At 43.6% G+C, this 18858-nt stretch overlaps 1 protein-coding gene across 2 annotated transcripts in view; it reads right to left on the bottom strand.

Annotated features, from left to right (window-relative positions):
• The window catches only part of LOC126292225 (transmembrane protein 151B-like), a 770743-nt gene that overhangs the window by 352568 nt on the left and 399317 nt on the right, over window positions 1–18858 (bottom strand). The window lies entirely within an intron of this gene.

Below are 18858 nucleotides of genomic sequence, written 5' to 3'. Positions count from 1 at the left end.
TTCTAGTGGACTGATGACCTCAGAAGTTAAGTCCCACAGTGCTCAGAGCCATTTGAACGAGGCAGGGCGCCATTTTACATTAGGCACTTTTACCATTGTCGCGTAGCATATGGTGCTGACACTGACCACATCTCAAATCGAATTTTTAAATTTTCTCTGACGTTCTCTGCCCAGGAACGTTGGAATCTTGTTGCTGCCCACCGTAGTACTAGAGGAATAAATTTTCAAAACCTTATTCTGTGAAAATAGCCAGTTTTCTACCATCTCTAGACACGAGATTCTTGTGATAAGTGCTCTCAATAGAAAAGAATCGTCCATAAACTTTTGCTTACAGAAGGTAGCCTCTAATTCGTGTCAAATGACATATGCTTTTCAATCACCCAAAATATAACATTACATTGAGGTGACAAAATGTTATGGGACAGCGATATGCACGACGGTAGAATCGCTGCACAACGTATAAAAGGACAGTGGATTGTCCGAGGTGTCATTTGTACTCATCTGATTCATGTGAAAAGCTTTCGGACGAGATTATGGCCCCACGACGGCAATTAACAGAATTTGAACGCGGAATAGTAGTTGGAGGTAGACGCATGGAACATTCCATTTGAGAAACTGTTAGAAAATTCAATATTCCGAGATCCACAGTTTAAAGACGGCATTCACTTAACGAGCTAGAGCAGCGGCGTTTGCCTAGAGTTGTCAGTGCTAACAGACAAGCAACACTGCGAGAAATAACCGCAGAAATCAACGTGGGCCGTACGATGGACGTATCCGTTAGGACATCGCAGCGAAATTTGGCGTTAATGTGTTGTGGCAGTAGACGATCTACGCCAGCGCCTTTGCTAACAGCACGACATCGCCTGCAGCGCCTCTCCTGGGCTCGTGGCCGTATTGGTTGGACTCTAGAAGACTGGAAAACCGTGGCCTGGTCAGATGAGTGAGGGCATCAGTTGGTGAGAGCTGATGGCAGGGTTCGAATGTATCGCAGATCCCACGAGGCCACGGACCCAAGTTGTCAACAAGGCACTGTGCAAGTTAGTGGTGGCTCCATAATGGGGTCAGCTGTGTTTACATAAATTGGACTGTGTCCTCTCGTCCAACTGAACCGATTATTGAGTAGAAATGGTTATCTTCAGTTACTTGGAGACCGTTTCCAGCCATTCATATTCCCAAACAACGATGATATTTTTATGGCCGACAATGTGCCGTTTCACCAGGTCATAGTTCTTCGCGATTGGTTTAAAGAACATTCTGGACAATTGGAGTGCTTGACATGAATCCCATCTAACACCTATGGAACGTAATCGAGAGGCCAGTTGGTGCACAAAATCCTGCACCGGCAACACCTTCGCAATTACGGGCGGCTATGGAGACCGCGTGACTCTGTGTTTCTGCAGCGAACTGCCAACGACTTCTTGAGTCCATGGCACATGGAAGTGCCGAGCAAGTAATGTCAGGAGGTGTCCCATGACTTCGGTCACCTAAGTATACGTAGAGAGATGCAGTTGTCTTCTTCGAATTTTCGATGGCACTCATAAATTTGCTTATGAGGAGGCAGATCATCCTCCAATTGTCATCGAAATGCACCTTCCCAATTGACAGTGGACTGTATTTTGCGAATTCCAGCTCACGGAAAGACTGTTCGTTAGATGTCGCCATTTTCCTACAGACAGACAACAGCGCCAGTGGGGCTCTCAGTTCAACCTGTACACAGGTTGTCTAGGAGCGCCTGAGTTGTGCCTCTGTCCTGCATGGTTTTCGGGAGGCATATTCTCGAAATCAGTTTTGGAACAACTGTATTTACCGCAACCGCGACCTCGCAATCTAAATTTATAAGAAACGCTTCTTATTAAAAAAAAAACGCTTTTTATTACGTCATGCCCCATGGAGAAGTTCCGATGTTATACCAAAATGTCGGATCACTATATGGCGACCAGGAGTTGTACCATATCCCTGCCGTTCTCGATGCCTAACAAATTAGCGTGTCACCAAAATTATTCCGTTGTCGGTATTCGAACCGTTGGATTGCAGCTCAAACATACCAGTGCGCCATCGCGACTGTAATGTTATCAGGCCTGCTACGATATGGTGTAGTATGGCGAACCGAGTTGGAAATATTGAATGGTGCGATACCACTTTCTAGTAGCTGACTCGTACCCGGATTTTGCATTTTTTTTAAATGTAAATTAAATAATTATTCCTTTTATCTATCTTGTGCAGTATAACAGCTAAGTAATTTTGGAAGGCAGCAGTATGTTTAGTTGCCACAGTCAAGTTCGAAATAAAGTTGTAAACAAACAAATGTACTCATGTTCTTTTTGATTTCAAGTTGTTCTATTACTCTATAATGCAGTTCAAAAATTCAGATGTTCAAATGTGAGTGAAATCTTATGGGACTTAACTGCTAAGGTCATCAGTCGATAAGCTTACACACTACTTAACCTAAATTATCATTAGGACAAACACACACACACACACACACACACACACACACACACACACACACACACACACACACACACACACTCACACACCCATGCCCGAGGGAGGGCTTGAACCTCCGCCGGGACCAGCCGCACAGTCCATAACTGCAGCGCCTTAGACCGATAATGCAGTTCAGTTATCGTATAAAGCAGTAATCTGTGTAAATGTTTACCTAAACAAAGCATAATGTAATTACAAGGTAATTAACCATATATTTTGTGTACTGCTAAATGACTTGTAAGACTAAGTTTTTAAGTAAAAAGACGTAAATTTCACGATAAAGAAAACAATTTACATGTTTGTAGATGTACATGTAATCAAATGATATGCTTAAAGTAATGAAAAACCGATATTTGTATTTGGAACTATTTTATTTAACGAATCCAGCAATAGTTGTTAATTTCTGCAAAACTTGTAAATTACAAAAGCAGGAACTGCAAGGCAGCATTAGTTGTTGGTTTTGGTATAGTATTAGTTCAAAACCCATGTCACGGAAAGTTATATTTTGCAATTTCAAAGTTAAGTGAATTTAAATTTTATTCTGTGCAAGAAATTGACTGTAATACGCGTCAGAAAAAGTTGGCTGCCTCCTCTCTTCTACATTATTTAGAGAATCTACAATAACACGGACACTGAAGACAGTACGGAATGAGTACTTTAAGCATTTGTAAACCTGCATGGACTTGGAAATGAAGATAACAGACTCTGGGAGATACAAGTAAACTCTGGGGGAAAAGGACTATCACTTAATGATCACTTAATGGTCGCCTAATGGTTGACTAGTGATCATAGGGGAAACGGACCTGACATGGAAAGGAATGGAAATGGCACTGGACAGAATGAATGGAGGAAAGGCTTTAGCTATAAACCAAGTTAGGGTTGAAATAGTGAGGTTGACAAACAGTGCCCCTATCCTGTGTTGAGGGTGTTGTGGAATGAAAGAAAACTCCATAAAATTGGTAGAGGGCATTAATTGCCCCTGTATTGAAGAAAGGGAGTAGAAAGGATTGTGGAAACTACAGAAGAGTCACACCGATAACACACTGTCCCAACATGTATGAAAATATTCCAGAGAGCAGAATGCGAACAAGGGTTGAGAAGAAATCGAAAGAGCAACAACATGGCTTTAGACGTCGGAGGTCAATTGTTGACTTCATATTTTCAACTGTGAATTTCGGGTGATGGCCTTTCTCGATATAGAAAACGCATTTGATAGCATCTGTATAAGAAACGTCTGGGAAAAACTAAAAAAGAAAGGTGTTGAAAAAGAGACAACAAGCAGAATGGAGGAGAATGTACTGTGTAAATCTAAGTTGTGTAAAAGTGTAAAATGAAAGGACCGATTGGTCCAGCAAACAAGTGGTGTGAAACAGGCCAGTGCATTTTCACCTCTTCATTGTGTTATTGGATAAGATAACCATTAAGGCGGCAGGAAGAACTGGGGAAGACAAGATGAAAGCAATGGTGTTCGCGGATCACTTGATCTGGGGAAACAGGGAGGAGACGGAACTGGAAGACAGTATGGGATGACATTTAATGCAAACAAATGTGAGGTACTAATTAAAACTAGAAAAAATAGATCAACTAGTGGAATCGGGATTGGAGGTGAATAGTTGAAGAAGGTGGAAAGTGTCAAGTATCTGGGTAGAGTGATAGAGGAAAATGGAAGAAATGAGAAAGAGATCAGTGAACGTGGCAGACAGGCAGGAGCCTTCCCACCAAATGATGGGAGCCTGGTTTGGAACAAACACAATCCACAAAACAGGTGATATATAGAAGCTACTACATTCCCGTTTTGATCTCTGCATCTGAAACTTGGTAACGAAGAAAAGAGATGTAAGCAGATTACAGGCATGTGAAACGAAGTTTCTGAGAAGTAGGATAGGAGTAACAAGAAGAAATAGGATGAGGATGGAAGGATAAGGGAAATAGTGAAAGAGGAACTGTTGCAAAGAACGATGGAAACACCAAGGCTAAAATATTATGGTCACCTGAAGGGAATGGAAAACAGGAGATTTCGCAAGAAGATACACGAAATGGAGATTCCCAGGAAATGACCAAGAGGAACACCAAGGGATACATGGCTGAAAGGTGTGTAGGAGTGTGTTGAAAATAGAGGTGGGAACTGGGCCAGAGTGAACGCAGAAAGATAGTGGGAAACAGGACTAGATGGCGAAGCTTGTGTTCCAAAACAGACGCAGCCCAGGCCAGCGAACTGCAAACAAGACACTCCAGACCATTGTGTTGGACAACGATGAAGAAACAGACGAATATCTATAATTTCAACTTAAATATCTATTGCGCTTTGTTAAAAGTAACCTGAGGCACGCCTGATGAGATAGGATTGTCACTTGAGTTACGAGCTATAAATTTTACATTAACTTATTTCACACAAGCAGTGGAATATGGGGACCAGGAATTCTAGCTATTTCCGTTATGTGTGCCTAAAGATTCGCAGCTGCCGCCTGCAGCTCAGACACAGGGCGTCATGTGTGCTGCAAGTCAGCTATGGAATAATATACACAGAATGCGAAAAACAGAGGATTTGAGAAAGACCAGCGTGCGATCCCTGTAACCGCATCACCGGATTCCAGTGCACCATGTAATCGGCTTACTCTGTCGACAACTGAATTTATTTATTCTGCGAGACTTCAGCCGCGAATACATGTAAATATTTGGTCGGTACTGCACTTTTGGCACAAAACTCAAAAAGTGACTGCTTCATACAAAATGTGCAATATCATGTATTATATGACAATCCCTGAACAATTCCGTCCTATTGCTGCTCACGCTACAGAGGACGATAAGATTGTTGTGCGAGCGACCGTATCAGCCCACCCAGTCTCTGTTATCAGCAGTTCTTCACCATAGAAGGCAACAATTTCCACGAAATTCAGCTTGTAGGTTGCCGGAATAAGAGTGTGAGACTCCAGTCTTGTAAGGTAAGGGTAGCAACGATAATGCGCTTTGTGATCACAAACGGTTGTAAGTGCCGAATCTCACATTTCTCTCGAGAATCAAATCACTATGTGTCTCTGTATGTATACTCAAAAAATACAGAAGGTCTTCTGATACTATACTACAGAATTATTATGCCCTCCTAATCACTGGAAAAAATTTGAGCCTCATTAATTCATTGAGGACGATGTAACTAACACACCAGGAAACTAATTGGGTATACGTATCAATAAGAAAGTTTTTGCATCAAGTGCCATTAATACAGGGACACTATATTCCACTTGTGATACTACAATTACAGAAATACAGTAGTAATATTTCAAGCAGTAGAATTTCAATTAACAAAATCCACCTTCTTTTAAATTCTTTACGACAGAGTACTACGATGAAACTCAGGAAAGAAAGCTCCCATTATTACTTCTGCTTTTTACGCAACTCCATTCTTAGGATGAGACGTTGCAACGATTACTGTAAGATTACCTGTGTTGTGGAGGATGAAATGGTAACCTCATCTGCAGGTCTGCTGTTTTGCAACAGATACACATCGCTCGTCTTTGAGATTAAACACAAGCGTGGCCTACATCTACCACTGTCTTTCTTCTTTTGATTTTTTGTAATGTACCATATAAACTAAACAGTCACGAATGCACTTATTTAATAACCATGTAGAGTGCTAAGGACATTCATGTTAAACAATTTCAGTTCTTTCTAGTCAAACAGGAACTGAAAGGAAAATATGATTTTGATCATAGCAGAACCTGTAAACAAAATGTAATATGTGACCATAGATGTATTTTCGGATGTAAACAAAGATGTTTACTGGGGTGTGGTTATTTGTTTGAACTCACATCAATGAGAGGTCTGACGAATCCCGGCCGTATCACTAGATCACCTGTTTCTTAGATGCGGCCTTCCCTCTTCCCTTCTGCCATGGTCTGGAAAAGAATCTCTTCGTTATCCACATCTCTAATGGTCTTCTGTAATATGTCTGTCCTTCCTTTGCAGTCCGAAAAGTTTTAAATTCTGCAGCTGGTGGAGCCGGCCGGTGTGGCCGAGGGGTTCTAGGCGCTTCAGTCTGGTACCGCGCTGCTGCAACGGTCGCAGGTTCGAATCCTGCCTCGGGCCTGGATGTTTGTGAAGTCCTTAGGTTTAAGTAGTTCTAAGTCTAGGGGACTGATGACCTCAGATGTTGAGTTCCGTAGTGCTCAGAGCCATTTTTTTTTAAGCTCGTGAATTGTCATCTTCTGGGTTTACTCCTTTGAAGTAATCTTTAATCTTCCTACAATAATATCGTTCTCATTATTGTCACAGCTTCTCTTTGAGTCCCCTTATCCCTATTTGCACTCAGTGTTTAATTCACACCTATGCACTCTACACAGATGTCATTTTTTAATGATGTGATATTTTGCCTTCTACAGATAATCACAGATTATCTTTTAAATTATCCAAGACTTAAATTACAATGAAAGGAACACCCTTAACTGCTTACAGGCGTTGACATACGTCAACGGGGAGAGACGAAAATGCGTGCCCCGACCGGGACTCGAACCCGGTATCTCCTGCTTACTTGGCAGACGCTCTATCCGTGTGAGCCACCGAGGACTTACCTCTGACGCGGCTCCCGCGAAACCCACATTCTCGACGTATTCGTAGTGCCCATTATACTCATTACTCGCGGCGCGTTGCCGATTCCCGTAAGAGTTCGGGCACTGTTTGTGCATTCGCACAGATGAAGAAGATGGTAAAGTGGCCGGTGAGCCTTAACTATTAAGATGGTATCTGTTCTTTCCGACATGTCCGAAAGAACAGATACCATCTTAGTAAATATATTATCCAAGACTTCTTGATATATTCTTCCGCTACTCCTACGGTGTACTGCCCTACCTTCTCTTTTGTTGTGTTGCGGTTTCATTCTTCTCTTCCCGCTTGTCTGCCCTGCCTACACGTTTTCACGTGTGCAAAACTACGGCAACCTGTATCCGTTTCAACGTACTTACTGTATACAAGCGTTGCTCTCCCTCAATAATTTCACTTTTTTTTATATTCTAGACATCCGCAGTTACTCAAAGGCATGATGTTGAGAATAACTCCGCTGACATCTGGTAAAGTTGTTGTTTCATTGATACACAACCGCTTTCGCAGTGTGAAGCCCCTTCACCAAGTGCAACAACGTTAAAAGGCCAGAGGTGTACCCATAGCTCCTACTCAAGATATATCATCGTCTTGACAAGGAGCGATGGGTCACGTATGATATTTTATTATTAATGCACCTGAGGATGTACTCTGATTTCCATTCCCGAATTAATCAAGTTACTTCAAGCATGACATGGAGTGCTATTTATCTGGCTGCTTTAAGAAATTTGCGTACTTTTAATTAAATTATTAAAGTAATTAAACTAATAATTTTGCAGCTCCGTTTTTTCTAAATGGTTAGGAAGGGCTTGAGCTGGTGCCGACCCTGAATTTCTGAATTTTTATCATTATTTGTTTGAGAGAAGCAGCTAGAAATGCGAGGTAACGTATATGGACGATGAGAAACGTCGTAAAGATAATAATACGTTACACTATTACCGAAATGAAACCACTGGATGATTATGTAGCTCTGATACAAAATTTATTACATTTTAGGCCATTCATTGTTATTTAGGATTAGGATTTATTTAGGCGATATGAGTTCCTGGAAGTTTCGAGGAATGGGATTTTGTCTCGGAAAAATTCTTGATTGTTTTCAGATACATCCCATGACATGACAGAGCTGGGGAATTGGAAACTGCATGTCATAGTGGCTGCAAAGTGAAAGCACCTCCTTAAAACAGCAGATTTTTACTTTTTGCCAAATTCACCTTGTATTATAAATGCGTAGACTTTCGTGGCCAGAGCCAACTGACATTAAACGTTTTCTGGGTATGATGCAACGTCATATTGTATAAAAGTACTACAAGCAACGTTTCGGCCACGGTTGCAGCTGCATTCTTCAAGGTCTACTGGTGCGTTCTAGCTACGCAGTGGCCCTTATATTTTGTTATTACTGTTCACTGCGCATGCCATAACGTCATAAATATTAAATTAATTTCATTGGTCACTTAAACAACAAGGAGACGCAACTTTATTTCAGTAGATTACTGCGGTGGAGGGAGAGCGTGACCTCTGTTGCCTATTGGTTCTCGCATTATGCGCCGTTCTTGGTGGTCGCAGGCGAGTGAGAAGTTGGCTGCTGTTTACCAGATGCTGGACGCCGGCGGTGCCAGCGCCTCGTGTTGACAATGCGGTCTGTTGGGCTCTGACTGCTGGCAGCCAAGATGGGGCAAGCCCGAGTCCATCCTCCCTGTTCATGTTGTTAGCGTGTTTAAGTATTTCGATGGCCTCTCTGATTTTGCGTTTCGTCATAACCAGCTACTTGGCAAACATCTTGTATTCGTTGCTTACTACGATTGTAAAAGCTTACTTTCCAAACAATTTTACATTTATATTCCAAAGTGCAACATAGGGGTGGCTGGATAACGTATGGGTTTCGTCAGAAGAGCTAAATACACTACTGGTCATTAAAATTGCTACACCAAGAGAAATGCAAATGGTAAACGGGTATTCATTGGACAAGTATATTATCCTAGAACTGACATGTGATTACATTTTGACGCAGTTTGGATGCATAGATCCTGGGAAATCAGTACCCAGAACAACCCCTCTGGCCGTAATAACGGCCTTGATACGCCTGGACATTGAGTCAAACAGAGCTTGGATCGCGTGTACAGGTTCAGCTGCGAACGCAGGTTTTACACGATACCACAGATGGTCAAGAGTAGTCACTGGCGTATTGTGACGAGCCAGTTGCTCTGCCACCATTGACCAGACGTTTTCAATTGGTGAGAGATCTGACGAATGTGCTGGCCAGGGCAGCAGTCGAACATTTTCTGTATCCAGAAAGGCCCGTACAGGACCTTCAACATGCGGTAGTTCATTATCCTGCTGAAATGTAGGATTTCGCAAGGATCGAATGAAGGGTAGAGCCGCTGGTCGTAACACATCTGAAATGTAACGTCCACTGTTCAAATTGCCGTCAGTGCGAACAAGAGGTGACCGAGACGTGTAACCAATGGCACCCCACACCATCACACCGGGTGATACGTCAGTGTGGCGATGACGAATACACGCTTCCAATGTGCGTTCACCGCGATGTCGCCAAACACGGATGCGACCATCATGATGCTATAAACAAGACCTGGATTATTCCGAGAAAATGACGTGTTGTCATTCGTGCACCCAGGTTCGTCGTTGAGTAGACCACCGCAGACGCTCCTGTCTGTGATGCAGCGTCAAGGGTAACCGCAGTCACGGTCTCCGAGCTAATAGTCTGTGCTGCTGTAAACGTCGTCGAACTGTTCGTATAGATGGTTGTTGTACTGCAAACCTCCCAATCTGTTGATTCAGGAATCGAGACGTGGCTGCACGATACGTTACAGCCGTGCAGATAAGATGCCTGTCATCTCGACTGCTTGTGATACGAGGCCGTTGGGATCGAGCACGGTGTTCCGTATTACCGTCCTGAACCCTCCGATTCCATATTCTGCTAACAGTATTGGATCTCGACCAGCGCGTGCAGCAATGTCGCGATACGATAAACCGCAATCGCGATAGGCTACAAGTCGGAAACGTGATGGTACGTATTTCTCCTCCGTACACAAGGCATCACAACCACGTTTCACCAGGCAACACCGCTCAATTGTTGTTTGTGTATGAGACATCGGTTGGAAACTTGTCGTTGTAGGTGTCGCCACCGGCGCCAACCTTGTGTGAATGCTCTGAAAAGCTAATCATTTGCATACCACAGCATCTTCTTGCTGTCGGTTAAATTCCGCGACTGTAGCACGTCGTCTTCGTGGTGTAGCAATTTTAATGGCCAGTAGTGTAATTACACCACACTTCGGCAGGAGAAACGCTGGTATTACGGTGAAGGAGGAAGAGGACATTTCACGAAAACAGCTGTGGAGTCACACTGCGATCGTTCAACTCTCGACCCACAGAGGAAGCCCCACCTGGCGGCGCTGGTGTGGTCGATCTGGAAATGGCATCGGCGCCACCCCGTCAGGCTGTGACCCACAGAGAGCGGCCTGGCGCCATGCCGGACTGGGCTGGTCCCGTGTGTGTACTGGGGGGGGGGGGGGGGGGGGGGGCTGGCGCGCCTCGCCTGCGATGCCTATCGCCGCCTCCTCCTTCAGTAGGGAGGGGGAAGGGGGCAGGAGGGGGAGGGGTGTATTGATCAGCGGCGCAAAGGTCAGCGCTATCGGCCAGCTGCGGCTGGCGGGTCCGGTGACGTGGCGAGGGGCCAGGTGGGAACCCACACACAGTGGCCGTGATGTCTCGTGTAAGCGCCCTGGGAACTACACGAGGCGAGTGGACTCAGACCACAGTTTATAACTGTACACTAAAACAGAAGAAACTGCAAAGAGGCAGGAATTTAAGGAGATGGGGCCTGGATAAACTTAAAGAACCAGAGGCGGAAAGGTCGGGGAAGAAGGCCAGTGTTCACTCTGTCTGCTTGCCGGGGGGTCTCATCCGAGATGTGGAGGAGGCCCTACCGGCGGCGATAGAGAGCACTGAGTGCACTCGACTGCAAATTGTTGCTCATGTCGGCACCAATGACTCCTGCCGTCTGGGTTCAGAGGTCATCCTCAGTTCGTACAGGCGGTTGGCGGAGTTGGTGAAGGCGGAAAGCCTCGCTCGCGGGGTGGAATCAGAGCTAACTATTTGTAGTATCGTTCCCAGAACCGATCGCGGTCCTCTGGTTTGGAGCCGAGTGGAAGGCTTAAACCAGAGGCTCAGACGATTCTGCGGAGAGCTGGGGTGCAAATTTCTCGACCTCCGCTATCGGGTGGAGAAATGTAGGGTCCCCCTGAATAGGTCAGGCGTGCACTACACGCCGGAAGCGGCTACGAGGGTAGCGGAGTACGTGTGGAGTGCACATGGGGTTTTTTTAGGTTAGAGAATTCCCTCCCTAGGCCCGACAAGACGCCTCCTGAGACGCGGCAAGGCAGGAGTAGGCAAAATGCAACAAGGAATAACAATATTAATGTGCTAATAGTAAACTGCAGGAGCTTCTATAGAAAGGTCCCAGAACTGCTCTCATTAATAAACGGTCACAACGCCCATATAGTACTAGGAACAGAAAGTTGGCTGAAACCAGACGTAAACAGTAATGAAATCCTAAACTCTGATTGGAATGTATACCGCAGAGATAGGCTGGACAGTGAAGCGGGAGGCGTGTTTATAGCGATAAGAAGTGCAATAGTATCGAAGGAACTTGACGGAGATTCCAATTGTGAAATGATTTGGGTGAAGGTCACGGTTAAAGCAGGCTCAGACATGGTAATTGGATGTCACTATAGGCCCCCGGGCTCAGCAGCTGTTGTGGCTCAGCACCTGAAGAATAATTTGGAAAATATTTCGAGTAGATTTCCCCACCATGTTATAGTTCTGGGTGGAGATTTTAATTTGCCGGATATAGACTGGGAGACTCAAACGTTCATAACGGGTGGCAGGAACAAAGAATCCAGTGAAATATTTTTAAGTGCTTTATCTGAAAACTACCTTGAGCAGTTAAACAGAAAACCGACTCGTGGCGATAATATATTAGACCTTCTGGTGACAAACAGACCCGAACTATTTGAATCAGTTAATGCAGAACAGGGAATCAGCGATCATAAAGCGGTTACTGCATCGATGATTTCAGCAGTAAATAGAAATATTAAAGAAGGTAGGAAGATTTTTCTGTTTAGCAAAAGTGACAAAAAGCAGATTACAGAGTACCTGACGGCTCAACACAAAAGATTTGTCTCAAGTGCAGATAGTGTTGAGGATCAGTGGACAAAGTTCAAAACCATGCTACAATATGCGTTAGATGAGTATGTGCCAAGCAAGATCGTAAGAGATGGGAAAGAGCCACCGTGGTACAACAACCGAGTTAGAAAACTGCTGAGGAAGCAAAGGGAACTTCACAGCAAACATAAACATAGCCAAAGCCTTGCAGACAAACAAAAATTACGCGAAGCGAAATGTAGTGTGAGGAGGGCTATGCGAGAGGCTTTCAATGAATTCGAAAGTAAAGTTCTATGTACTGACTTGGCAGAAAATCCTAAGAAATTTTGGTCCTATGTCAAAGCGGTAGGTGGATCAAAACATAAGGTCCAGACACTCTGTGACCAAAATTGTTCTGAAACAGAGGATGACAGACTAAAGGCCGAAATACTAAATGTCTTCTTCCAAAGCTGTTTCACAGAGGAAGACTGCACTGTTCTTCTTTCTCTAGATTGTCGCACAGTTGACAAAATGGTAGATATCGAAGTAGACGACAGAGGGATAGAGAAACAATTAAAATCGCTCAAAAGAGGAAATGCCGCTGGTCCTGATGGGATACCAGTTCGATTTTACACAGAGTACGCGAAGGAACTTGCCCCCCTTCTTGCAGCGGTGTACCGTAGGTCTCTAGAAGAGCGAAGCGTTCCAAAGGATTGGAAAAGGGCACAGGTCATCCCCGTTTTCAAGAAGGGACGTCGAACAGATGTGCAGAACTATAGACCTATATCTCTAACGTCGATCAGTTGTAGAATTTTGGAACACGTATTATGTTCGAGTATAATGTCTTTTCTGGAGACTAGAAATCTACTCTGTAGGAATCAGCATGGGTTTCGAAAAAGACTATCGTATGAAACCCAGCTCGCGCTATTCGTCCACGAGACTCAGAGGGCCTTAGACACGGGTTCACAGGTAGATGCCGTGTTTCTTGACTTCCGCAAGGCGTTTGACACAGTTCCCCACAGTCGTTTAATGAACAAAGTAAGAGCATACGGACTATCAGATCAATTGTGTGCTTGGATTGAGGAGTTCCTAGATAACAGAACGCAGCATGTCATTCTCAATGGAGAGAAGTCTTCCGAAGTAAGAGTGATTTCAGGTGTGCCGCAGGGGAGTGTCATAGCACCGTTGCTATTCACAATATACATAAATGACCTGGTGGATGACATCGGAAGTTCACTGAGGCTTTTTGCAGATGATGCTGTGGTGTATCGAGAGGTTGCAACAATGGAAAATTGTACAGAAATGCAGGAGGATCTGCAGCGAATTGACGCATGGTGCACGGAATGGCAATTGAATCTCAATGTAGCGAAGTGTAATGTGATACGAATACATATAAAGATAGGTCCCTTATCATTTAGCTACAAAATAGCAGGTCAGCAACTGGAAGCAGTTAATTCCATAAATTATCTGGGAGTACGCATTAGGAGTGATTTAAAATGGAATGATCATATAAAGTTGATCGTCGGTAAAGCAGATGCCAGACTGAGATTCATTGGAAGAATCCTAAGGAAATGCAATCCGACAACAAAGGAAGTAGGTTACAGTACGCTTGTTCGCCCAATGCTTGAATACTGCTCAGCAGTGTGGGATCCGCACCAGGTAGGGTTGATAGAAGAGATAGAGAAGATCCAACGGAGAGCAGCGCGCTTCGTTACAGGATCATTTAGTAATTGCGAAAGCGTTACGGAGATGATAGATAAACTCCAGTGGAAGACTCTGCAGGAGAGACGCTCAGTAGCTCGGTACGGGCTTTTGTTAAAGTTTCGAGAACATACCTTCACCGAAGAGTCAAGCAGTATATTGCTCCCTCCTACGTATATCTCGCGAAGAGACCATGAGGATAAAATCAGAGAGATTAGAGCCCACACAGAAGCATACCGACAATCCTTCTTTCCACGTACAATACGAGACTGGAATAGAAGGGAGAACCGATAGAGGTACTCAGGGTACCCTCCGCCACACACCGTCAGGTGGCTTGCGGAGTACGGATGTAGATGTAGATGTAGAGGCTGTAGAGAGTTCCTGAGAGATCATTAGGGAACGATTGACAAAAACAGGGGAAGTGACACAGTAGAAGAAGAATGGGTAGCTTTAAGAGATGAAATAGTGAAGGCAGCAGAAGACCAAGCACGTAAAAAGACGAGGGCTAGTACAAATCCTTGGGTAACAGAATAAATATTCAATTTAAGAGATGAAATGAGAAAATATAAAAACGCAGTAAATGCACCACGTGGAAAGGAATACAAACGTCTGAAAAATGAGCTCGACAGGAAGTGCAAAATGGCCAAGTTGGAATGACAAATGTAAGGATCTAGAGGAGTATAATTAGTTCAAATGGCTCTGAGCACTGTGGGACTTAGCATCTGAGCTCATCACTCCCCTGGAACTTAGTAGTACTTAAACCTAACTAACCTAAGGACATCACACACATCCATGCCCGAGGCAGGATTCGAACCCGAGACCGTAGCGGTCGCGCGGTTCCTGACTGTAGCGCCTAGAACCGCTCGGCCACACCGGCCGGCAGAGGGTATACCACTAGGTGTAAGATAGATGCCGCCAACAGAAAAATTAAAGAGACTTTTGGAGGAAAGGGAACCACCTTCGTGAATATCAAGAGCTCAGATGTAAAACCAGTCCTAAGCAGAAAGTTGGATTTAGTATATACAACGTGTATACAATGGCGATGTACTTGAGGGTACTATTATGGAAGTGGACGTGCTTGAAGATGAAATGAAGGATTTGACAGAGCATTAAATTACCTAAGTTGTAACAGGGCCACAGGAATAGACGGTATTCCTATTGAACTACTGATAGCCTTGTGAGTGCCAGCCACGACAAAGCTGTTCCATCTGGTGAGCAAGGTGTGTGAGACAGGTGAAATACCTTCGGATTTCAAGAAGAATGTAATAATTCCAATTCCAAAGAAAGCATGTGCTAAAAGGTATCAGTTTAATAAGCCACGACTGCAAAATATTAACCCGAACTCTGTACAGAAGAATGGAGAAACTGGTAGAAGCCGACCCCTGGGATCAGTTTAGGTTCCAGAGAATTGTTGGGACACGTGAGGCAATACCGACGCTATGACTTATGTTAGGCAAAGAAAATGCAGACCTACGTTTCTATCTTTTGTAGAATTAGAGAAAACTTGTCACAAGTCATTCTTTAATTCCTCCAGGCGTATTTCATAACGAAATAAATCTCGGGTGAACAGCCTGGTGTGAGTGTACAAAGGACACCGTATTTCGGCAATCGACCTTGTTGCCATCATCAGGTTTGCTGATGTACTGCCAAGGGTTCAACGCTTCTTCTGTACCTGGAGGCACTGACTCATCCTTCTGGATTCTGCATCGTTGGGTAATTCTTCACTTCGTAACGTGTCGTCACGGATGAGGTTGGTCGTGGACGCGAGGTCGTCTACAGGTGCAACTACTGTCTGTTCAGTGGAGCCACGGGCTGCTTGTAGCGGCCGTTGTCTTCATTTCGTCGGCCTGACTGGCGGACCAGTGGTGAGGGCGCGTCTCTGAGTTTCCTGTAAGTTCTCGTAGCCCGCAGCTTGAAGCGCTGCATCATTTCCGGCACCTGGGCTGCTTCGTGAAGGTGCTGTGCAGGCAATAGTCGCGGGCATGGAATATCCTCCTCAAGGCAATGTTCTGCAGTCCCTTCAACTTGATGATGCGGCAATTGGTCGCGTTGCCGCAGACTTCACAGGCATAACTCCATGATCGGCCGCACGCAGGACTTGTATGATTCCAGGGTCGATAGGGAGTGAAGACTTGCAACATCCACGAGATAAATTTTAGCTACAGTGCGGCGAGAAAAAAATTATGCCTCTAACAGTTATAAACATGATCTATTCGACGTATGAAAAAACAGTGAAAACGAATGAAAACGATGATAAATATTAATTATTTATATAATATTCTATGATGTAATTGGACATATCGATGTGTATTATACAAAGACAATGATAACTGTAAATTCCTTTTACGATCTGCGTTTGTCTTCTTTTTTTTACCTTTTGTTGGTTGGCTTTTGTAGGTTGCGGAAGCATGTCGAACTGAGGTCTGTTAAGAAATTGCAATTATTTATTAATTATTACTTGAAAATAGAGTTCATTATTATTATAAATATGAGTGAATAATTATTTGTAACTTTAATTCCTCTCTCAGTAACCATTATCTCTGTTAATTATTTCTTTCCTCTGCAAGGAACGCAGCCATTGATGACAGCGATTTGTATGGCGTTTTTGTCTGTGTTTTCCTTAGAAACAAATCAAATGTTTGCTTGATGAAGTATAAATACTGCACAATACGAAAGCAGATTTTATAGAGTTTAATAAGCATTTTAAATATTTACTCTATTGCTCTAACAAAAGAAAGTCTCTATCAATTGTTTGCCGCCATCTTAACAATTATCTCAGCGGCAAATTTAAATTTAAATCACGCAACTCTGCAGAATAAATGCCGAAGGTAATACAAATGTGTAAAAATAAATGTGCACCGGTGGTCCCGAATCATTTTAATGAAAATGATTCGAATCAGATTGGTTCTTTAAAAACAGTGCTCATAGCACGATCCTTATAAGAAACTTTTCTAGCTGATATATGGAGCCGAAATTAATTACGCACGAATTGCCAACAATATTGTTTCAGGTAACATACGTCAGTGTTGTGCGCACCTGATATTCGGTGGTTTTAATGATCATTTTGCTGAAGATAACTGCTTCCATCTTAATCAATAGTTGTAAGCAATCTGTTGTATGAACTGTGATTTAGAGACACTTACACAACTTACAGACAACACTATAAAACAACGTTAACTTGGAGTTCTTTAGCAACTTGATCAAATCTTTAGCCGGGAGAAAAATTATTTAGTAATTACTCAATGTAATAAAATTAGATTATCATTTCCATTTACAAATTAGTTAAATACCAAACCACTGAATAACACAGCGAACGCCACAGACTTCTCGTTAATCAGAAGGTTGAAGCCTCCAAGGCGGGCCTGTGCACTCTTACGGAAGTCGGCGATGTGTTTTCCCCACGTGAGCGTCGGATGCAGGATGACTTCAAGGTATTTGGCGTCGGCCGTCCATGGGACGAATTCCCAAAGGAGCTGCAGTTGTGGTAGCACTGGTATTGGTCGTTTTGTGAGCAGCAGCGCCTGGCTCTTCGTGGCATTAAAACCGATTTTCCACTCGCTGCCCAGCTTTCCAAGTCATTGCAGACATCTTGTAGGCGCCGATGCACGATTTGCGGCCATCTTCTGCGAGTGATGAGGGCACTGTCACCTGCATACATGGCCCCTGGGCCACAAGCAGGGTGTCGAACCGCGGCGCCTTTATGAACCAGTCACGTGTAATGCAGAGTAGAATGAACAAATCCCATTTGTCGCTCATTTTACAAATTTTGCGTTGTGCATTCAGATCTGTGTCTTCCAAAAGTCTACATACATATAGTTCACTTAGATAAAACATTTAAGAACAATAAAATCGTTTGTTTAGCTAAAAAGTTTTGTAAAACGCAGCTAAATAGTCCTATTAAAACAACAGGTCATAGCACTGAATCGGCACTACATAACGTCACGCGCGACCTTCTCGAAAACACCATGTTCTACACTCAAAGAGCGCATGTGTTCTTGCGAGTCGTGTTGTGAAGTACGGAGGACGAGTGGTGAAATACGGATACTTAAGCATTTTACGTAATTCCGAACAATTTAGCGTCACAGATCGTGCGTGCTGCATGAACAACCTTTCTCCACGCTCCCATACGAAACATTGTTTCAATTTAAACATCATGATTTAACATGTTTGCTACTTTGATATGCACCTCTAATTACTGACTACACTCAAATGATGTAATATCCACTACAAAGCTCTGTCACGCGAGACATCGTGCTACGTGTCGTATAGTGCAATTTTGCTCTACACGACACCCAGTTACTTGCAGCTTTAGAAGTTTCCTCAGAATTCAGGTGAAACTGCAGGGCGAAATTCGTTAGAGATGTGAGTAAACATTTGTAGAAATGTGTGTGAAATAAATTAAACATATCTGAAATATACGCGGCATTTCGTGATTATTTTACAAACTAAGATGGATGATGAAGGAAGGTAAATATTTCAATTTGGGTCATGGGGTCCTGGTTTGGAACAGTCGTTTGACTGGTTTGATGTGATCCGTCACGAATTCCTCACCCGTACCAACTTATTCATCTCAGAGTAGCAGGTGCAACTTACGTCCTCAATTATCTGTTTGATGTATTCCAGTGCTTGTCGTCCACTACTGTTTATACCCTCTACCGTTCCTTCTAGCACCATGGAAGTTATTCTCTGATGTCTTAACAGATATCGCATAGCCCTGTCGCTTCTTCTTGTCAATGTTTTCAGGTCCTCATTCCTAACCTTATCAGTCCACCTACTATTCAACGTTCTTCTGTAGCATCATATCCTAAATTCTTCGATTCTCTTCTCTTCCTGTTGCCCCACAGTCCATGTGTCACCGCCGTACAATGCTCTGCCCCAAACGTACATTTTCAGAAATGTTTTCCTCAAATTAAAGCCTAT

The sequence above is a fragment of the Schistocerca gregaria genome, chromosome 9, assembly GCF_023897955.1.
Source record: "Schistocerca gregaria isolate iqSchGreg1 chromosome 9, iqSchGreg1.2, whole genome shotgun sequence".
NCBI classification, from domain to species: domain Eukaryota; kingdom Metazoa; phylum Arthropoda; class Insecta; order Orthoptera; family Acrididae; genus Schistocerca; species Schistocerca gregaria.
Note: the sequence above shows the minus strand (reverse complement) of the source record. Positions and strands in the feature narration are given on the sequence as shown.